Genomic DNA, 24123 nt, shown 5'->3' with positions numbered 1-24123 from the left:
CTCACATAGCGGAACTTCTTTAATTCTTATCAATTGTTGCCTGGATCTTTTAAATTAATGGACACATGTGCCAAGCTGACTGACAGAAAAACTTTTCCTTTACAAATCAGTCCATTATAACCTGATTTATTCAGGGGTCCCTACAAGGCTGTTTTTAACAATGGTATAAACGTGTTTTCAGTTCACTAGGACTTGGGAATAATTTGTGGTTATAGCCCTGTTTGGAGTATTCATACGGTTGCAATGGTTTATTCTAAGTCGAAGCTTCTTACAGGCAAGGATGGTGTTTCAAGTTTTCAGACTGAATTATTTGCTTTCCATAAAAACAGTGGATTTTCCTGGCTTTGAGTGATTGCCCAAACTTTTTGGGGAAGTTCTCCTACCCGTTTCTGCCTGTCACATCCCTCATGAAAGCCTAAATGCTGCATCCTCCAGAGCCTTTTCTGATCTACTCTCCACTCCATACAGGGGGATCTCTCTTTAAAAATCTGATAATTTCTTCATCCTTTTCTCACAACACTTAATGCTGCCTTGCATTATCATTATTTGTGCACATAAGTGTTTCTCGATAGCATTTCAGAACAATTAACTCATGTATTTCCTCTCTTGCTATTTTCATTTTTTCCCTGCTGTCATTCAAGCAGCAAGGTTGTCAATTGAGCCTTACCTCCAGGGACAGATGTAACAGAATGGAATCACATAAAAAGAGTTTTCCTGACTTTGTTTCCTAAAATACGAAGCTCTCAGGGGAATGGAGTGAACTTCAGAGTTTAACTAAAATGTTAAGGGCTTTGGAGAGGGGGAAGTTTTCCCTCTCCATCACTAGAAAATTTCCCCTAGGGGTTCAGGGAAGGAAAGGATCATGCAGCAGTGACTGGAGAACAGAAATTGGTAGGTCACAGGGGCCCCTGCTTCTTGGACTTGGTCCCTGGGTGGATGAGTTCATGGAGATTTCAGGGTGTGTGGAGTGACCCAGAAGAAGAACAATTCTCTTGTTCTCAGGTAGGAGTAAGTAAGTAGTTGGGAGTAGGGAATAGAGTTCTAAGCTGTTTTTCTTTCTTTATGCAGTTTTATTGAGAGAGGGTTTCCCATGCCCACTGCTCATGTAAATCACTTCGAAGACTTCCTAAAATACTATTATATACCTTCATGATTCTTTGAACAGTTTAAGTTCTTTTTCTGTAAACTTAAAGTGGTTAGACTCTCCAGACCCACCTGTAGACAAGGGACAGGGGCACCTCAGTTTGCTACCTGCTTAGACCAAGGATTAAAGAGAAGATGGGATGATGAATGACTCAGGAGAGAGAGGACAGAGGGCAGTGAAACCAGGTATTTATTCTTCTCCTTCCCTCTTTTTGATGGCTTTGCATTTTGTAAGCCTTTAAGAACTTAGAAACAAATTCAGATAAAAGACTAGATATGGCCAGATGATTGATTGAAAGTAAATTTGCACCATCCTATCTGGAATGAGGGAAAGAGTAATTTCTTTTAGCAAAACAAAAGAAGACTATATTTGGGGAGCTTTGGTGCATTTGAGTTTATGGGCTAAGATGCGTGTTATCTACATTTAAAAAAAACTATCAGACATTTATGATGTACCAGATTTCCTTCTAGGTATTTTTTGAATATTAACTAATTAATTCTCATCATTCCACCATAAAGTGCTATCTTTGTCTTATTTTCTTATTTTGTAAATAGATGGGGCAATTGAGGCAGAGGGTGATGATGGAAATTATCCAGAAAATTTAAGTGGCAGATGATGGGATTTGGACCCAGGTGTGTCTGTGGAAGCTACCTTGACCACTACCCTCTGCTGCCTCTCACACTGCTTAATTTTCCTAAGGGCAGGGCTATATTTTATCTATCTTTGCTTCACCCACAGTCCTTGCTGTACTATTTTGCTAAACGTCTATTGAAATGAATCTTTGCAAATGAGGATATCCAAGTAGCCAAGGGATAATAAATACATACAAAATTGAGGAAAAAAGAAAAAAGAAACTTGGGAAAGTGCCCAAGTCTACTGAGGAAACATCATCCTGTCTTTATCATAAACCACTTGCATGCTGGCATGGAGATGTGCAATGAAAGCGTCCAGAATTTGTGTGCGAACCATACAACAAATAACACTTTTATTGCAGTTTTTTTCCTTGTTTTGGTGGAAAGCTATATTGCATATTGTAGCAAAGTCGTAAATTGTGCCATTAGGTTTGAGCTAGAACTGTAAGTGAAAGGTAACAAAGCAGTAAATACCACAGCGGAGACATATTTGAATGTGATGGATGTTCGTCACACAACCCCTTTTATATCTCAAAATTCTCAGTTGTCTGTTTGGTTTGTTTAATATTTTGGTTGCCTTAGAATTTTGAGGAAACAGTGATTAAGCCATTAAAAGGCCTCACTGGTTCTGAGCTGCTTGTGGTCAGATATTATGGTAAATCATTCTGTCATTCTCTCAGGCAATCAAATAAAATTAATTAGCTTTGCCTATCATGGTGCAAAGCCTCAACTAATTGTGACTTGGGCCAACTTTGAACAGGCATATTCTAAGCCTAGAGTCAGCTGTTCTTCATGTCCACTGAGACTGGAGCAAGAAGCTGGGCTTCGCATGCAGAGGACTTGAGTTAGAAGGAAAAAGCTTGCAGATACAGGAATGTGTGGCTTAGGGTTTTGGGGCAATTGCTTCCTTGAAGTCTCTTCTAAAAAAAAGTTAGAGAAATTTCTTTAGGGATATTTTAAGGGCAATCGTATTTTAGTGTTTTGCCAGCATTCCAATTCTCTGGGTGATGTTTTTTGGCATTTTCTGATGTGGCATTCTGTTTGACTTGTAAAATTTAGAGTTTGGTGTCTGTAGAACACAATATTATGTCCCCTGCCCTTGTTATTCACAGTGTGATCCTCAGAACTGCAGTGTTGGAGTCATGGAGGACCTTGTTAGATGTTCAGATCTCAGGCTCTTGTTAAGTCTACTCCATTGAAATCTTCATTTTAATGAATCTTCAGGTGGTTCATATGCACATTAAAGTCTGGGAAGCCCTCTTTTGTGGGAATCATTTTTTCCCTTACGACACCATGCCACGGATGATGCCCTTAAAGCTTACCTAGTATAATGACAGCAGCGGGGAAAACTGGGCTGAAATTTACTTCAGGGGTTTCCTGTAATATCTTCACTTTTCCTGTAATTGAGTATTCTCAAACTGTAGCAGGCATTACAATCACCTGGACTTGTTCATTCATAGATAGTTTGGTCCCACCCCTTTACTTTGATTCAGTAGGTCAGGGATGAGTCTCCGGATTTGCATTTCAATGTTTTCAAGTGATGCTGATGCTGTTGTTCAGAACCGCTGCTCTGAAATCAGGTGTCGATCCCTGGTTTACTTTGGCTCTAACTAATCCATATTATAAAATCCAGTGAAGACAATGTTGTAGCGCAGAGGGAGAAACTCTGCTACCCTTGGATTTTATGGCCTGGGGGAAGTTGTTTAATCTTTCTGAGCTTTAATCTTTTCATCTGTCTAATGAGGATGAAATGAGGTGATAAAGAGATAGCATGTGTATAACAAAACTAACACAGTGCCTGGCAAGGAGTAAGTTCTCATGTTATTCACCTTACTCTTCTCCCGTCAGATTTAATTGCATTGAAACAGTTGAATACCACCAGCTCTCACTTCATCTCTCTCTAACCTTCATCCAGTTGAACTCCCTGCATTAAATCCTAAGCTCCAGCAACATCAATTTCTTTTGAGGATTTTCAGATATACTGTATGTTGTGTTTTTGATCTCTTATGCTAATATCTTTTTTCTATTTTCTTTAATACTCATAATCAAAACATTCTACAATATTCAGTCCCACAATCTGCTATCTCACCACCCTATCCTTGTAGGTTTTATTTCCTCCTCTATGCTAATAGTGGATCTTGTTCATTTCTATATTACTGAACTTATAACATTGCATTTAATTGATGAATAAATCATAATTAAAGGAATTTACTAATTTTTCTTTTCCCCCGGATACTCTTCTATTTATGAGTCACATCTGACTCTTCTGTATTCTGAACATGTGCTGTATTGCTTGATCCATATTAAAGTGCTCCATGGATTGGCAGGGAGAAAAGCAGCCTATATGATATCTTCTAATTTCTTGTTTAGGGTTCTCCGTCAAGACCTCAAGGGCAAGGAGATCCCCAGCTGAGGTTTTAATGAATTGACATAGACATGGCTTTCAAGGGATGACTTGAAAGTCTGTAATCTTTAGAGAATCCTGCAAGTGAATATGGTATTGAAAATCACATTTAACGATTATAGAACAGTTAAAATCCATGGAAAATTAAATTATGAAATGTATTAGTCTACACATGCAAAACAATTAGATATAAGTTTAATAGAATTTTCTACATGTCTATAATAAATTTACTATGTACTTATCCTGTCTTTTATTTGAATTTTCATGCACAAGACTTATATTACTGAATTGCAAAAAAAGATGAGGTTGCAGGTATTGAAGAAATTACATGTCCTTTTATTCTTATTAAACATAGAAAATCTCATATTTAATAAGTATCCAACTGATAAGGACCTTGATTTCCTTTCATTATTTATTATTCCTTTTATTTATTTCCTGAAATTTGATAAACATTTTTTCGTAGGTGTGTACTACAAGAAAGTCACATACCAGTAAAACTACCTATAAGCAATACTAGTTTCTCGCTCTTTTTTTTTAAAGAGCTGAAAAAGAACTCTTAATCAGATTCTTTAAACAGAGAATTGGAGATGGGTCTGAAAGAAAAAAATCTCTCAATAAGATGAAATTTAAACTTTGGCTAAGGAAGGCAGTAAGTGCAGATCTAGATTCATGAATTACTGAATAATGTAGCACTTTTCAGCATTTGGATGTCCTTTGAGGTACTTTGTCCTTGAGGTACTTTGCTTCCTTGCTTTGCCATTGCCTAGCACTCTAAATTCATCACACCAAATCTATAGAAGGGTCAGCCCAAAAGGATATCTCCATTTATCTAGCATTGATTATATAGAAAATGAAGTGAGAAATACTCTATTTTGTCAGAACAGTTGCTCATCCATTTCAATAATCATTCAGTCTGTTAGAACCAAGTCTTTTTGGTTGCTGAATTTGCTTAAGAATACTTAAAGACATAATGGGTTAGGTTGTTTGTTTTTAGAAGAAGCCACATAAGCACTCATATGTATAATGTTCTTCCCCAGTCCCAGTTATAAACATGGCCCCAAAGACAGTCTATAACATGTACATTGATATCCCTAAGTGTGCTTAACCTTCCTATAATATTGCAGATAGAGAAGAAATAGGGAGGATATTAGGAGCCTGAGCATGAGATTGTGTTAATACCACTGCTGTGACCTTTATACCTAATGAGGCAGGGTCAGCCTTTTCTATTTAATTAATTAATTTATTAATTTATTTATTGCGGTACGCGGGCCTGTCACTGTTGTGGCCTCTCACGTTGTGGAGCACAGGCTCCGGGCGCGCAGGCTCAGCGGCCATGGCTCACGGGCCCAGCTGCTCCGCGGCATGTGGGATCTTCCCGGACCGGGGCACGAACCCATGTCCCCTGCATCGGCAGGCGAACTCTCAACCACTGTGCCACCAGGGAAGCCCTGGGTCAGCGTTTTCTGAGTCCCTTGGATGATTTGTGAACAGTTTCTACTATCATCATTGGTCTCTTCTTTGGCCTTTTGTTTATATCCCTCTTAGGAACTAAGTATAATTACTTCAATGCAGAGTCACAATTTTTCCTTTTACTTAGTGCAAATTAATTCCATAAATCAGTTTTCGTCACATCAGTTTACTTTAACAAATGTCTGCTGTGTGTCAGGTACATATTGGGAATTAAGGATTCCAGGATGACTAGCACTAACTCTCTTCAGCCAATGAGCTGAAGCTCTAATGAGGAGAGAGAAAAGCAAACAATCTGTGGCTTGTTACTGACAAGTATGCCTAGGGAGTGTTGGGAGCCCATGGGAGGAGCACCAACCACACTCTTAGGACAGAGCAATCTTTCCTCAGGAGATGCTGCCTAAACCAAGTCCTGAAGAAGAAGGAGAGATGCAGAGGAATGGAGGAGGGTAAATATGTCCTGGCAGGAGAAGCACCAAAAAATGTTTGGGGGGACATGTCTCAAAAGAGACATGCCCAGATTCTTTTGGTTACAGCTTTAGTGAGATACACGTGACAAACAGGTACACTGCACACATTTAAGATACACACACTTCATAAGCTTTGACATGCAGATGTATACACACACACTTGTGAAACCATCACAACAATGAAGATAATTATTTGCATTTTAGATAAATGGACCTACCAGCAATATGAAAAATAGAGAAAACCATTCTGGAGTCGGGGATGGCAGTTTTGAAGCTATTGTCAAACAATGAATACTTCACTAAAAAGTTGCACTGAGGCTGGAGAGATATGTTGAAAGACACTAAAGTGGAAACGACTGGGAGTTGATTGGATAATTGATCTGGGTAGGAAGGAGAGAAAATCAAGGTTGAATTCTTAAGTTTATATCTTGTTCAACTGAGTAAATGGTATTTTTCTGGAATGAGGAAGAAAGAGGAGTTGAATTCTGCTTTGGACACACGTTTTGGGAGTTTGAACTGGAGTCACAGAATATCAGTATAGCAGAAAGATAATGAAATGTTTCAGCACATGGATAGAATGAAGAGAGAAGAGAGAGACAAAGAAGTAAGGAGAGAAGTTGGTAGAGAGCCAGGAATATGTGAATGTATGGAGTTAATGGACAGAAATGTCATGGTTTGACACTTCGGCCAGAATTCCCTTGATCTCTGATACATTGTGATTTTGTTTATTGCCTTCCCTTTTTTGTATGTTTCTTTGTATTCTTACTGTTTTGTTTGGTAATCATGGTCATTCATTGCCCAAATTACCCCTGTCTCTGACAGGTTTCTCAGGGATGCAAATAAAAACAAAATCCTAATTTATTATTAAACAATCAAATGATCTGACTTAACTTTTTTAGGCTTTTTAAAAATTGAGATATAGTTGATTTATAATATTGTGTTAATTTCAGCTGTACAGCAAAATGATTCAGTTCTACATATGTATGTGTATATATTCTATTCCATTATGGTTTATTACAATATATTGACTATAGTTGAGTGTGCTCTAAAGTAAATCCTTGTTTATCTATTTTATATATGGTAGTGTATACGCTTTTAATATATGTAGAATTGATGTTTTTAAAAAAAATCTTGCATTTTCTTTCATTTCTCACTGTAGGTGGTCATTTGCATTGGCTTCACTATAGGTGGTCATTTGCATAAGGATCTCTGATTTATGTCTGATAACTCATTAAAATAAAAAATTTTCACTTGTAAAAAGAGCTGTTAAAATTTTAGTTCCTGAGGGAAGGGTCTCTGTTTCAGGTAAATCCTATTCTTAAACATATCCCGAAAGATGTCTATCAATTCCTTGTACATTTTTACTTAGGCAGGTTTGCTGGCAAAGTCCCTTTTTTCCTTGTCAACTTTTGGTCTTTGTGTTGGAGAGATGGTGGTGTGTGAGTAGTTCAGTATTCTCATAAATTGATGGTAACCAGAGTCTGACTAGGAAGGAACATAATTTTGTGCCAATTATGCTAATGAATTTGGAGTTTATCTTAAAGGAGTTTAAGTATGGTAGGGATATGAGTAGATTTCCTTTTTAGGTAGATTGATCTAGAAATAACATATACTCTGATTTATTTTCATTTTACAGGGTGGGCAATTTTGTCATGGCACATCTTTGATTGCTAGGGCTTCCCTAGGTGACTGTGTATACCTCAGTGTAGGTTTTCTCTATGATGTCATTCAAGGGATTAGAAGACCTGCCTACTCCAAACTATTTTTCTAACCAGGCTGTCTTAATTTTCTCCCTGTCTGGCTCATAATTTTTTGCTCTTCACTATACGGGAGGTAAGGCTTATTACCATTATGCCTACTCATAATAGGTATTATGCTCAGAGGTGAACTTGTGGGTGGCTTTCTTGACAAATGTGTTGCAACCCAAACTCTTTCGAGGATGTGGTTACATCAGTAGGTTCCCCCTGTTGTTTTTAATAGTGTTTGCACTTCATAGGCCACTATCTCTAACCTTAGCAAACTACTTTGGAAAATGACATTTCTACCTTTTGCCCTCACCAAATTGATGGTTGTGTAACAACTAATTTAAAAGTCTCATCTTCTGCAAGAGGAATTGTGCCAAATATTAATGCTTAAATCAAAAGGACTCTTTCAAGAAGGGATGGTCTTCATATGGTAATCAGTCTAATTCTAAAAACACCAAAAAGCAATAGCTATGTTAATAATCACCTGATCTCATGAATAGTTGTGACTAGTCATTATACTCATTTACTACTTGTTCTCCAAGTGATCTAGAATAACATTTACTATGTCCCACTGGTAAAATAAGTTACCTTGCTAAACAAGGACATCTTGCTATTCAGGATAGAAACTCAGTGAGTGAGATCTACTTCACATTTTCCAAGTTGACTGTAATTCTCTTCCTTCTCAATGAAGATCATATAATGACTGCTGTTTATATAAATGCTTAGCCTTGCTTTCTTAGCTCTTGAGAATGGTTCTCAAGACAATCTCATAGGAAGTCAGGCATGCTTTAGCCTAATTTTTCTCCCTTCCTTCTAGTGATAGACAGAAAATGCAGTTAAACAAGAGTGAGAATGGCTAGGTATCTGTTTAATCTCCCTTCACATCTCTCTAGCTCCATTATTTGAAGTCATTTTAAGCATACTGAGAGGAGACTCAGGAATTGAACAGGAATTAAAATGATTTCCATTACCCGATTTTAAGGCAAAGGAGAGAATGTTTTTGAAATTGCAGAAGCAAATGGCTCAAACATTAGTATCATGAATATAATACTTAATTAAGTTTGCCTCAATCACATAACTTAGGAACATAATTTCCTTACTTTGAAATTAAACCAATCATTGACACTCCAAGGTTTATTGAATACAGCAAAGGATAATTTGAAAAAGGTTGGTTGAGCGATTTAATAAGTATGGACTTCTATGTGTGCACTGCTTTGTATGTGCATAGAAATTGTCAGTATTTTGTGTGTGTGTATGTCTGAAGTTTTTCTTCAGAGTGGTTCATAACCCTCTCAAGAACAAGGAATTTTTAATATTAAAAATTGAGATCTCATTTACAGTAGTAGTACTTTTAATATTCATTAATGGAGATGATACATTATGGTGAAAAAACAAGTAGCATTTATATAGTGACACAAATACCAGACACATTTTAAGCACATGAACAATCTTATTTATTTTTATTCTTTTTGAATTATATTATTTATTTTTTAATGTAGCAGGTTCTTATTAGTCATCCATTTTATACACATCAGTGTATACATGTCAATCCCAATCACCCAACTCATTACACCACCACCCTCACCCCCCCGCCGCTTTCCCCCTTTGGTGTCCATACGTTTGTCCTACATCTGTGTCTCAGTTTCTGCCCTGCAAACCAGTTCATCTGTACCATTTTTCTAGGTTCCACATATATGCATTAATATACGGTATTTGTTTTTCTCTTTCTGACTTACTTCACTCTGTATGACAGTCTCTAGATACATCCACGTCTCAACAAATGACCAAATATCGTTCCTTTTTATGGCTGAGTAATATTCCATTGTATATATGTGCCACATCTTCTTCATCCATTCGTCTATCAGTGGGCATTTAGGTTGCTTCCATGACCTGGCTATTGTAAACAGTGCTGCAATGAACATTGCGGTGCATGTGTCTTTTTGAATTATGGTTTTCTCTGGGTATATGCCCAGTAGTGGGATTGCTGGATCATATGGTAATTCTATTTTTAGCTTTTTAAGGAACCTCCATACTGTTTTCCATAGTGGCTGTATCAATTTACATTTCCACCAACAGTGCAAGAGGGTACTCTTTCCTCCACACCCTCTCCAGCGTTTGTTGTTTGTAGATTTTCTGATGATGCCCACTCTAACTGGTGTGAGGTGATACCTCATTGTAGTTTTGATTTGAATTTCTCTAATAGTGATGCTGAGCAGATTTTCATGTGCTTCTTGGCCATCTGAATGTCTTCTTTGGAGAAATGTCTATTTAGGTCTTCTGCCCATTTTTGGATTGGGTTGTTTGTTTTTTGAATATTGAGCTGCATGAACTGTTTATATATTTTGGAGATTAATCCTTTGCCCGTTGATTCTTTTGCAAACATTTTCTCCCATTTTGAGGGTTGTCTTTTCGTCTTGTTTATGGTTCCCTTTGCTGTGCAAAAGCTTTGAAGTTTCATTAGGTCCCATTTGTTTATTTTTGTTTTTATTTCCATTACTCTAGGAGGTGGATCAAAAAAGATCTTGCTGCGATTTATGTCAAACAGTGTTCTTCCGATGTTTTCCTCTAAGAGTTTTATAGTGTCTGGTCTTACATTTAGGTTTTTAATCCATTTTGAGTTTATTTTTGTGTATGGTGTTAGGGAGTGTTCTAATTTCATTCTTTCACATGTAGCTGTGCAGTTTTCCCAGCACCACTTACTGAAGAGGCTGTCTTTTCTCCATTGTATATTCTTGCCTCCTTTATCAAAGATAAGGTGACCATATGTGAGTGAGTTTATCTCTGGGCTTTCTATCTTGTTCCATTGATCTGTGTTTCTGTTTTTGTGCCAGTACAGTATTGTCTTGATTACTGTAGCTTTGTAGTATAGTCTGAAGTCAGGGAGTCTTATTCCTCCAGCTCCGTTTTTTCCCCTCAAGACTACTTTGGCTATTTGGGGTCTTTTGTGTCTCTGTACAAATTTTAAGATATTTTGTTCTAGTTCTATAAAACAAAAATGCCATTGGTAATAGGGATTGCATTCAATCTGTAGATTGCTTTGGGTAGTAGAGTCATTTTCACAATATTGATTCTTCCAATCCAAGAGCATGGTATATCTCTCCATCTGTTGGTATGATCTTTAATTTCTTTCATTAGTGTCTTATACTTTTCTGCATACAGGTCTTTTGTCTCCCTAGCTAGGTTTATTCCTAGGTATTTTATTCTTTTTGTTGCCATGGTAAATGGGAGTGTTTTCTTAATTTCTCTTTCAGATTTTTCATCATTAGTGTATAGGAATGCAGGAGATTTCTGTGCATTAATTTTGTTTCCTGCAACTTTACCAAATTCATTGATTAGTTCTAGTTTTCTGGTGGCATCTTTAGGATTATCTATGTATAGTATCATGTCATCTGCAAACAGTGACAGTTTTACTTCTTCTTTTCCAATTTGTATTCCTTTTATTTCTTATTCTTTGATTGCCATGGCTAGGACTTCCAAAACTATGTTGAATGATAGTGGTGAGAGTGGACATACTTGTCTTTTTCCTGATCTTAGAGGAAATACTTTCAGTTTTTCACCATTTTTGAGAATGTTTGCTGTGGGTTAGTCGTATATGGCCTTTATTATGTTGAGGTTGGTTCCCTCTATGCCCACTTTCTGGAGAGTTTTTTTTATCATAAACGGGTGTTGAATTTTGTCAGAAGCTTTTTCTGCATCTATTGAGATGATCATATGTTTTTTTCTTCTTCAATTTAATATAGTGTATCACATTGATTGATTTACATGTATTGAAGAATCCTTGCATCCCTGGGATAAATCCCACTTGATCATGGTGTATGATCCTTTTAATGTGTTGTTGGACTCTGTTTGCTAGTATTTTGTTCAGGATATTTGCATCTATATTCATCAGTGATATTGGTCTGTAATTTTCTTTTTTTGTAGTATCTTTGTCTGTTTTTGGTATCAGGGTGATGGTGACCTGATAGAATGAGTTTGGGAGTGTTCCTTCCTCTGCAATTCTTTGGAAGAGTTTGAGAAGGATGGGCATTAGCTCTTCTCTAAATGTTTGATAGAGTTCACCTGTGAAGCCATCTGGTCCTGGACTTTTGTTTGTTGGAAGATTTTAAATCACAGTTTCAAGTTCACTACTTGTGATTGGTCTGTTCATATTTTGTTTCTTCCTGGTTCAGTCTTGGAAGGCTATACCTTTCTAAGAATGTGTCCATTTCTTCCAGGTTGTCCATTTTATTGGCATAGAGTTGCTTGTAGTAGTCTCTTCGGATGCTTTGTATTTCTGCAGTGTCTGTAACTTCTCCTTTTTCATTTCCAATTTTATTGATTTCAGTCCTCTCCCTCTTTTCCTGATGAGTCTGGCTAAAGGTTTATCAATTTTGTTTATCTTCTCAAAGAACCAGCTTTTAGTTTTATTGATATTTGCTATTTTCTTTGTTTCTATTTCATTTATTTCTGCTCTGATCTTTGATTTCTTTCCTTCTGCTAACTTTGGAGTTTTTTGTTCTTCTTTGTCTAAATGCTTTAGGTGTAAGGTTAGGTTGTTTATTTGAGATGTTTCTTGAGATAGGCTTGTATAGCTATAAACTTCCCTCTTAGAACTGCTTTTGCTGCAACCCATACGTTTTGGATTGTCGTGTTTTCATTGTCATTTGTCTCTAGGTATTTTTTGATTTCCTCTTTGATTTCTTCAGTGATCTCTTGGTTATTTAGTAATATATTGTTTAGCCTCCATGTGTTTGTGTTTTTGACGTTTTTTTCCATGTAATTCATTTCTAATCTCATAGTGTTGTGGTCAGAAAAGATGCTTGATATGATTTCAGTTTTCTTAAATTTACTGAGGCTTGATTTGTGACCCAAGATGTGATCTATCCTGGAGAATGTTCTGTGCTCACGTGAGAAGAAAGTGTAATCTGCTGTTTTTGGATGGAATGTCCTAGAAATATCAATTAAATCTATCTGGTCTATTTTGTCATTTAAAGCTTGTGTTTCCTTATTAATTTTCTGTTTGGATGATCTGTCCATTGGTGTAAGTGAGGTGTTAAAGTCCCCCCACTATTACTCTCTTATTGTCGATTTCCTCTTTTATAGCTGTTAGCCATTGCTTTATGTATTGAGGTGCTCCTATGTTGGGTGTGTATATATTTATAATTGGTATATCTTCTTCTTGGATTGATCCCTTGATTATAATGTAATGTCCCACCTCATCTCTTGTAACATTCTTTATTTTAAAGTCTATTTTAACTGATATGACTATTGCTACTGCAGTTTTCTTTGAATTTCCATTTGCATGGAATATCTTTTTCCATCCCCTCACTTTCAGTCTGTATGTGTCCCTAGGTCTGAAGTCGGCCTCTTGTACACAGCATATAGATGGGTCTTGTTTTTGTATCCATTCAGAAAGCCTGTGTCTTTTGGTTGGAACATTTAATCCGTTCAACATTAAATTCATTAATTTAAGGTAATTATTTATATGTATGTTCCTATGACCATTTTCTTAATTGTTTCTTAATTGAAACAATTATTTATATGTATGTTCCTATGACCATTTTCTTAATTGTTTGTTAATTGTTTTGGGGTTTTTTTTTGGAAGTCCTTTTCTTCTCTTGTGTTTCCCACTTAGAGAAGTTCCTTTAGCATTTGTTGTGGAGCTGGTTTGGTGGTGCTGAATTCTCTTAGCTTTTGCTTGTCTGTAAAGCTTTTGATATCTCCATCGAATCTGAATGAGATCCTTGCTGGGTAGAGTAATCTTGGTTGTAGGTTCTTCCCTTTCATCATTTTAATTATATCATGCCACTCCCTTCTGGCTTGTAGAGTTTCTGCTGAGAAATCAGCTGTTAACCTTATGCGAGTTTCCTTGTATGTTATTTGTCATTTTTCCCTTGCTGCTTTCAATTTTTCTTTGTCTTTAATTTTTGCCAGTTTGATTACTATGTGTCTTGGTGTGTTTCTCCTTGGGTTTATCCTGTATGGGACTCTGTGAGGTTCCTGGACTTGGGTGGCTATTTCCTTTCCCATGTTAGGGAAGTTTTCGATTATGATCTCTTCAAATATTTTCTCGGGGACTTTCTGTCTCTCTTCTTCTGGGGCCCCTATAATGTGAATGTTGTTGCATTTAATGTTGTCCCAGAGGTCTCTCAGGCCGTCTTCATTTCTTTTCATTTTTCTTTATTCTGTTCTGCAGAAGTGATTTCCACCATTCTGTCTTCCAGGTCACGTATCTGTTCTTCTGCCTCAGTTATTCTGCTATTGATTCCCTCTATTGTAGTTTTCATTTCAGTTATTGTATTGTTCATCTCTGTTTGTTTGTTCTTTAATTCTTCTAGGTCTTTGTTAAACATTTCTTGCAACTTCTCGATCTTTGCCTTCATTCTTTTTCTGAGGTCCTGGATCATCTTCACTATCATTATTCTGAATTCTTTTTCTGGAAGGTTGCCTATCTCCACTTCATTTAGTTGTTTTTCTGGGGTTTTATCTTGTTCCTTCATCTGGTACATAGCCCTCTGCCTTTTCATCTTGTCTTTTTGTGAATGTTGTTTTTGTTCCACAGGCTGCAGGATTGTAGTTCTTCTTGCTTCTGCTGTCTGCACCCTGGTGGATGAAGCTATCTAAGAGGCTTGTCCACATGAACAATCTTAAGCTACTTAAATCTTCACTGCAACTCTCATATATGCCTTTTTCATGTGAGGATACTGAGGTACAGAGAGGTTTATAACTTGCCTAAAGCCACACACTAAGTGATGAAGCTGGAATTCAAATTCAGGTTGATTCCAAACTGTTTGCTCAGCTCTGCACTATACTGCTACTATAAATTTAGTTGCATTTAAAAATTAAACTGTATTTTATTACTAAGGTATTTACATAAATTTTTAAATATAGTATATACTTGTGAGAAATGGTTTATCTGTCCATTTACTGATGATACTTACTGTGCCTATGCTTTAGTATGCCCTTGTCTCATGTTATAACTCTGGCTGAACCTGAATGGAATCTGTCACAAGGTCAAATGTTTCCAATCCTGTTTTTATTTAATGTCCTTTAGTACAAACTGCCATTTGGCTGGAAATCTGCATGAGTAGACAGGATTAGCCCCTAGTCCCAGCACAATTGTGAAAGGAGTTACTTTTCCTTCACCAGTCTCTCAGATTTGTTGCCTTTTTCCTCTGCACTACTTCTGTGGGTGCCCATTAGCTTTCTTTATTCAAAAGCTTAAAGTTGTAACTTGACTGTCATTTAGAAGTAATTAAAAATATTATTACTTGTCACTATAGAGGTTTTCATTCTAATAGGAAAGCTAAAAGAATATAGCTTTTAGACAGGATATCAAGCCTGAGAGAACATGTTTCTTCAAACCAGCTTTCCTTCCCTCCTTGCTTTCCTCTTTTGCCCTCCTCTCCTCCCTTATATCCATACCTTTGTTTCTTTTTGCATAAACAGTTGTGAAGGAGCTGGAAAGATTCCATCACACCACATAGACCATGATCCACTTTAACATCAGGGAAGTTCAAATTTAACTAGGACTAACTCTATCCATAGTCTGCTGCTGACCAATGTATAATGAAGTCTTCTAAGACACTGAAGTAAGAGAGGTGGTTTCTTACATCCATCACTGTTTAGGTGGGCAACCAAAATATGCTCCCCAACTGTGGCAGGCAGACATCTTCCAGTTTTTGATAATGTGTCAAGTGATAAGTACTAAGGCTATAGGCAAGTGAGGTTTTAGCTTGAGAAGGTGATATGTAAGATATCCTGACTGTCTTTTGGGTTAAGAAGGAAACTTTGGAGGCTCTAGGGAAGATGTGAATGATACGAACAGAGCTGACCACTCACGAGGTGTTGTTGAGGAAAAGTGCTAAAGCACTTAGAGATGATTAATAATGGTGTATAAAGAAGTCTGCTGCTAAGTGTAAAAAGAAAGTATGAATGCTAACTAGTAATTGGGGCTACAGTAACATTCAAAATGTCTTGAAAAATGTACCTCAAGTTTAGTTTTTGGAAAAATGTTCAAGCAAATTCTAACATTCGGTTGCATACTTTAGAAAAATGAAGGACCTTGTTGATCTTGACAAAATATCATCTTGCAGTGGCAGGGATTTGAACATTCTAAATATTTCATGTAGATAAGTAAATTATCCCTGCTGGCAAAGTTATGCTGTCTTAGAAATGATAACTTCAGAAAGAAGAACAGTATATACTCAAGTTAACGTTTAATTGTAACAAATGATTTTCCAGTGTAAATGAAGAAGCAATTGAATACAAGTCTTGAAAAGCTAATTTTCAGCACAAACATGAGTTCTAGGAATCTTTCTATTTCACAACCATACCACTTGTTTAAAAATATGTCATATAGTATAGCTGATTCACTGTTATAAAGCAGAAACTAACACACCATTGTAAAGCAATTATACTCCAATAAAGATGTTAAAAATATATATATATAACTGGAACATGTGCAATTACTCTAAAAATAAACCTTCAGACACTTTTGTGTCAACCTGGCTGGGCCATGGTGTCCAGATAACTCGATGAAACACTACTCTGGATGTTTCTGTGAGGGTGTGTTTTTGTGGATGAGATTAACACTGAAATCAGTGGACTTTAAAGCAGATTGCCCTCCATATTATAGGCACGTTTTATCCAATTAATTGAAAGCCTTAGTAGAGCAAAGACTGACCTCTCACAAGCAAGAAAGAGTTCTGCCAGCAGAATTGGACTTAAACTGCAACATTGGATCTTCTTGAGTCTCCAGGCTGCCAGCCCACATTGCAGATTTTGGACTTGTCAGCCTCCATGATTGCTTGAGCCAATTCCTTAAAATAAATCTCTCCCTATATGTACACATCTTATTGGTTCTGTTTCTCTAGAAAACACTGATGTATCTTCCATATTTCCCTTTCTTAATTATCTTATCAAAACATTTTAATTCCAAAATGACTACTGGTATAAGATTATGGTTAATGATTATAGCATATTACGGCTTTTTGTACTCATTTTAATAAATGCTAATTTCATTAACAATTTGCTTTTACAGTCTGAAGGTAGCTGTAGGTTCTTAGTAACTTAAAATTGCCTTTCTCTGTGCTTATTTTTACATAGGCATATGTATATTTTTATCTATTTTTGTTTTGGCAAGGAGAAAAAATATCTGATCGTATAGAATACACAGTCAATTGTTAGGCTAAAAGTTTTGAACAGAAAGCACGTAAAAGCACAGTAGGTTAGGCTTTTGCAGGATTTTTCACAATCTTACAAGAAAATAAAAATAGATAATGCCTCAGAGATGTTCCTCTACCCTTCCCAGTGTGAACCTGTTAAACTCAGCCATCAGTTTACTTTAAAGCTCATCTTTTCATTAGGGAGCTCTCTAAGCCCCAGTAGGACCTCAAAGTAGTGAGACTTACTGTTTCCCTTTGTCTGAGTGCACTCACAGCAGGGGCACAGCTGCCCCTGAAAGGGGTTATAAAGGTGTAGAATGTGACAGCATATTCTTCAAAAGATCTCTTTTGCCCACTGTATAGCATTTCCCTTTCATCTCTAATTTTCCATTTTGTTAACCTTATCTTAAATCCTTTGAAGAATCTTTTATACCAGATACAAATAATTTCCTTGGAGAAATGGTGATAGACAATACATATAGATCAGCAACAATTGCTTAATTTTGTTTCGGTAATAAAATCTTTACTTGATTGTATCTACTGGAGAAACATACTGAAGGAAAGTGATTTTTGTTTTTTAGCATAATTTTAGGTTTATGAAATTCTTAGAAGTGCCTAAAATTCTTGAACTGAAAGATATTTTGGCTTTAAAAACTACACTGAAAAGAGTAACTGTATTTTTTAATTCTATGAGATCATAAAATTTCTCAATCTTGGCATCCTTCTTTGGAATTAACATTAATGAAGGCTGTTTGTCATTTTTTTAAGTTAACTTTCAAGGACTCTGAGAAACACATGTTTCTCTGATTTCTTAATAACTGAACTCTGCTCCAGGATAGAGCCAGAGGTTTTTAAATTGGACTAGATCTGCACATTGACCCTGGTGGTGACCTTAACAGTACCAGCAGTAACAAGACTGCTTGAGCTAGGAAATGGGCCAGGCCACACTGGAATTTTAAGGAACCCTGAAAGTCGAGTTTATAGACTGAGTTACAGAAACAGGCCTGAGTAACAAGGTCAGTTCCAATTGCCAGTATTTTGTACCTCATTTAACTCTTCACTGTGGGGAAGTTTTTGAACTTTAAAAAGCTGTCTGTATGTGCAATACTCAAGACAGGGTATGTACTCATCTGCATGTGTCCATAACCTACCTGCCTTTTAGCCTTGAGTGGTTGCAGGTGAGACACATGGGGAACTTTTTTGCATGCTTCCCTGAACTTTGTTTCATCAGGCATACCCTTCTGCAATTGGTTCTAAAGTATTCAGATAGGTTTTATGGAAATTCAGGGTCTTGACTAGAGTTTTATAGTTTATTTACCTTGAAAGATAACAATTTATATCTAGGGATAACTTAGAGATATCTATATATACCTAACTTGCTATGTATATATATGTGTGTATGTGTATATACATACATACATATATATATATATGTATATAAAGTTTATATCTATGACTTAAAAGTTTTTGTTCAGGGCTTATGAAGAGAAATTCATGACAGTTTCTAATTCCTGTGAATAACTGAATTCTGGGACCTCCAGGAGGAATGCTTGTCACTATAAAGCTACACTCTGCTGGGACTGTCGGGAATTAGGAAGAAAATGGGGAGAGCTCCTTTGGGTCCTCTGAAAAGGAGGCGGCATCTCCTTTGGAAGAATTTTAATAACTGTTGGGGGAAATCCTGGCTCTGTTACTCACTAACTCTGATCTCAGGCAAGTATTTTAGTTTTTCTATGCCTCAATACCTTATCTACAAAAACAGACATAACACTAGTGTCCGCCTCATTATAACTATGGCAGGTTACGTGAGTGAATTGGTAACTCACACAGTAAAGCAATACTGAGATGTTCCCTAACTTAAAAGAACTCTTGGCCGGAATTCTTACATCTGTATTAGGGGTTTAGTGAGGACACCCTGAGCCCACCTCCAGTGTGGCACTGCTGAGAAACAGCAACCCTGAGCAGTGTAACTGCATATTCTTTGACTAAATGAGATGCCTGTGAATTTTTTTTTGCTTTGTTCTGTAACTGAAAACAACTTAGTTTTAGAAGCTCCAAATTGGCACTTCAAGGTCAGTCATTCACTTGCAGTGGAAATATCATTTTGTTTAATTCATTCAGCTCAGGATTTCTCCCTCTTCCACTTCCCTGTGCCCTCTCAGGGCTGTCTTCTCCCCTCACGTGTTCTGGTCCTCCCCTAGGTGGCCTCTGGGTACAGAAGTAATTGCGAGAACAGCAGGGCGGTAGGGAGAGGTGTCTCGTCTTTAGCAGCCTGCGGTGAGGGTGATGGACGACTCTTTTCCTTTGTACATTAACCCCTGTTCCCACAGCTCTTGTTGTTCCCTAAGGCAGCTTGGGGCTTGTTCTCCCAATACTAGTTATATATGGTGGTTGCTCCTGGGGAACGTCTTTCCTGCTGATAAGACCTCAGCACTCGCAGAAACAGCTTACCTGCTGCTCAGCCATCTTCTCGACCCATTCCCAGCCTTAGCCTGTGTTCCCAAAGTTGGCTGCTCTGGAGTCCTTTCATTTTTTTTTTTTTTTTTTTTTTGCGGTACTCGGGCCTATCACTGTTGTGGCCTCTCCCGTTGCGGAGCACAGGCTCCGGATGCACAGGCTCAAGGGCCATGGCTCACGGGCCCAGCCGCTCCGCGGCATGTGGGATCTTCCCGGACCGGGGCACGAACCCATGTCCCCTGCATCGGCAGGCGGACCTGGAGTCTTTTCATCTTGACCACAGCAATTCCCTGGCAGATGCACAGGAGCTTTTTGTTGCTACTGCTATTTGGGTTACAATGGAGCTGCACAATTTTTGGCCTAGAGTATATTATCAACCCTCAGAGTTGAGAGAGAGAGAGAGAGGAGTACCTTCTTCTGTTCCTGGATCCTCTTAGTTTTTTGAAGACAACTTTTTCTTCTGCAGTATTTTTTAATATTTATTTTTCGGGTAAATATCTTTTTTTTTTCCCTCTTTCTCCCTAGGCTTTTCCATAGTCCAGGAAGGGATTATTTTTATATATATGTTGAAGTGGAAAATTACCCTGATACTATATCTTACCTCTTGCTTTATTCTGTGGTCAGTATTTATAAACTACACTTTAGGCCAGGAGTTGGGCTAAGTACAGTCTATGGGCCAAGTCTGGCCCACTGTCAGTTTTTGTAACACTTCACTGGAACACAGCCATGCTTATTAATTGGAAAGTTTATGACTGGTTTTATGATACAATGGCAGAGTTGAATAGTTTTGATAATAAATACCTTAGGCTTTGTGGGCCATAGGATTTCTATCTGGCTTTATATGGAGAAAGTTTGTTGACCTCTGTTCTAGACCTCCAGGGTCTGATCTCATCTTCCAAGCCAAGAGATATTGAAACTCACAACAAATCCATTTAAATCTTAAGTGCCTTATTCTTTCCAATAAAACACCTTCAGACTATTGTGCCTGCTGTAAGTTTATAAAAAATTCTTTTGCACTTAGTTGGCTTTTTTGTTCCAGACTGTTCAGGCTTCCCCTGGAAGGCACAAGTGCCACAAATTCAATGCATGGAGGACCACAGGACATCAATAATATTTTTCAGAAAAAATAACTACTCAGCTTAGGATCTCAAAAGTGTCCTGCCATCACTTGTTCATTTGCTTACTCACTGATGATTCAGTTATCAATCATTAACATTTATTTAGCATGACATGCCAAGCACTGTGCTAGGTCTAGGAATATAAACAACAAAACAAAACAAAATACTTCCCTGATCTTAAGAAGTGTGAAGTCATTTGTTTTTTCCTTCTCTTCATGTTGCAGGTAGACAACTAGGCTCTTTAAGTGCAGGAGGCACGCTTTCACGGCAGAGCCATCTAGGGTAAAGTCAGTAATGCTGGTTTTCTGTAAACGTAAAAACCTTAGCAAAGATAACATCAGGGGCCCTGGAAGGGACTGGGTAGAGGGGAGTGATGGAGAATCTTTAAATGAAAGGAGGACACCTGGGGTTCCAAATGGGAGTGAATAGGCCTGCAGCTGAGGGTTCTGAAGTCACAGGGGACCTGAGCACCACATGTGGTAGTGCTTTGAGTAGGTGGAAGACCTGTGAAACGGTAGCTCCATGGGTCTGCTGGAGAGGAAATTGGGCATCCTGTTTCCAAGTTCAACAGATGCCTGTATTCCCTGCATATGGAATAAAAGCTGATAGTTGTTTACTTCAAGAAACTGTCAAAAGCTTGGAAAATGAATCTGTCAGTGGACACCATGATATAATGGTGATTAAAGATCTCCCCCTCACTTTTTTTTTCTCCCAGCAGTGCATAATTTTGGTGTGGCCCTAAAGGGATTCTGGTGTGACTGTAAAGGTGTACAGGGCAATAATATCTGTCTGAGATTGAATTTCCTGCTGTCTGGTTGGACAGGCACTAAGGTTCAAGTCTAATTTAGTTGAATGAGAAGCTAGAAGTGAGTATTTTTGAAACACTTGAGCATATGGTTCAAGATTTACATGCAGTGAAAGAAAAAATTTCAATTCTCCAATGATAGTACTTTTATTAAACACCCGCTCTGCATTAGACACATTCAATGAACAGCAGTTGCTTAAGATCAAGAAGGTACTGAATAATGCCACACAGAAAATAAGGGATTGGGTTGAGATTTTTAATCTAGGTCAGAGTATTTGTATAACCAGCGTGATTTCTCACATGACCTGGTAGAACTGGGTCTTAGTAGGTAGCTCGGGAAGCTTCCACCAGGGAGTGTCTCTGAATTGCTGCAGACACAGGTTTCAGAAGGTAAAGCATTAAATTAGGTAATTGTTTCTTCCTGGAGGGTTTCGTTCCTTCTATCTTTACTTAAATACATTGTTGAATTTTTAAATATCTTTTGTTAAGGAAGGCAACTAGTAGAAGACACTAAGGAAAGAAACCAACTTCTCAGGTATTTTATCAGATGCCTGATGAGTTTGGGTTAGAGCCCCAAAATCTTTGAGTAGAACAAATTACAGAAAATAATGTATGATTCCATTGCTGGTTGAATGATATGGCCTGGGGGAAAGTGGGTTATAATTATAACCACTAAATCATGGTCAGGTTTATGTACAGCTCTGACCTATACTGATGAAGAATTTCATGGATTTTGATATAGTATTATAATGTACATAGTAAAAGAGGGAATGCTTTTTAAATAGCTCCAATTTAACATGTACTAGCAGAGCTAATGAAAGCAGGGTTTTCTGAGGGCAATATTGCCAAGAGCCTTTTGGATGCCATCTTTGGCAATCTATCACTTTTTAAAAAATGAGTGTTTTTCTAGGAAAACTATAATTGGAGAGTCTGTATTTCATCATACAATATGGCAGTTCTTCAGTTACTTTTGTTAGGTATGACAGTTAGCTGTCAAGTCAAAAAGACTGTAGGTTCCTTGAGTCCTCATACACTCGATCCAATCTGGAGTGCCAGATTTTTGTAGTATGCTGTGCCGTAAATTTCTGGTGTTAAACATATATTTAATCTTCCAAGTGTCAGAGGGTAAGAATAGTTTAAAAAAAAAAAAGAGTAGGATTTTGAATCTTTAAACTTAGCCTTTCCTGTCAGTTGACTATTTTGGAATAAAATTAGATATATTGGAATAAAATTAGATATTTTATGAAGATACAGATTTCTATATTTACATTCAAACTAGAATTTGAACTCTGGTATGCCAGGCATTGTTCAGGGTAACATAATATTTCTAGAGATTGATATATGGCTAGACATATTTAAATTTAGAATATTATTGTTTTAAGGAAATGGAGAGATTTCATTCAACATCCTTAAACTCAGGTCCACAGAGTTTAAAATGCCTCCAGTTCTGAATACCCAGTTATGTGGCAATAACCCAAATTTCCTGATTCTTACCACAATCAACTTTGTTGTATCAGACTTTGCATATAGATATTTTCATACTCAAGCTATCAAAGGAGATTTACATGTACAGGAAACATTTCTATTCCTAATTAGGAAAATAGTTTTATATATTTTATAATCAGGAACAAATAGTTTCATATAAGGGAAAGAATTAAAGTTTGATAAGCTAAAACTTTTGTATTCAAAACATGATTTAACTTTTCAAGTTCAATTGGTTGAGTCTTTTTAACTGGTTGAATCAGGCCAAGTTAAGTTAGTGTTTAGTAACTTGGAGGGTGAAATTTTATGATATATAATGGCCTGATTATGCACTGGTAGTCATGTCTTCATGTGGCCACACGTATCTGTATAAATGACAGAAACAAGCAGATGAACATGCAAAATTGGAAGGCAGATAAGGAATGAGTAAGAAAAAACTCTAAGCAGACTTTGACTGTAATATACAATACACACTGGTGCCTAGCTGCTCTTTTATTTTCCCTTAAAGAAAAATGTAAGTACATGAATAGTATGTTCAAATAATTTAAAACTAGTATATAAAGAAAAACAATCTGATAGAAAACAAGTGACATGTGAGTAAAATCCTTAATGTAAAACCCTTTTTGTACAGTTCTAGTAACTCATCAATAAAAGGGAAATGTTTGGTACTTCTTATAGTTAAGGTTGATTTTTAGTCCAAAACAAATGCTGATCTAAGTTTTAACAAATTAACTGTGCTATTCTAACACCCTCTCAGTAAATGAAGTAAACATGACCGATACCTGATGTAAACATGGTTGGATCATGCTAACTTGGTCATTTCTGTGCCTATTTCAATGGATACCACATGGCCCTTTGGTTAATATGGGGCAGTTATGTTGATATTCTAATATTCATGTTTGTCCCGGTCTAGCTTATTTAAATAAACTACTTAGGAAAAATGGTTACTTTATTCAGAAAGCCCCCCAAATCTTACACCATTTTGTTTGATTAATTAGCACATATCCACTTAAGCAATATCAGATTCTTAAATTTATAGATTTGGTCCAAATCTATAAATGGGACCAAAAACAAGCAAAGTCATTTTAAATATCCATTAGAATCATGACTCTTAAACACTATTAAATTTTATTCTCAATCTTCTATAATCAGCTGCTAGTGTTAGATCTAAGTGAAAATTGTGAAGAGAAATGGACTTGGAGATACAATATAGTCAAGTTTGCATAGATTAACAGTTTTATTAAGGGACTGGT

The sequence above is a fragment of the Aethalodelphis obliquidens genome, unplaced genomic scaffold (genome assembly GCF_003676395.1).
Source record: "Aethalodelphis obliquidens isolate GAN/ISIS:26980383/991018 unplaced genomic scaffold, ASM367639v1 scaffold4, whole genome shotgun sequence".
NCBI lineage: Eukaryota > Metazoa > Chordata > Mammalia > Artiodactyla > Delphinidae > Aethalodelphis > Aethalodelphis obliquidens.
This window is presented reverse-complemented; position numbering follows the sequence as displayed.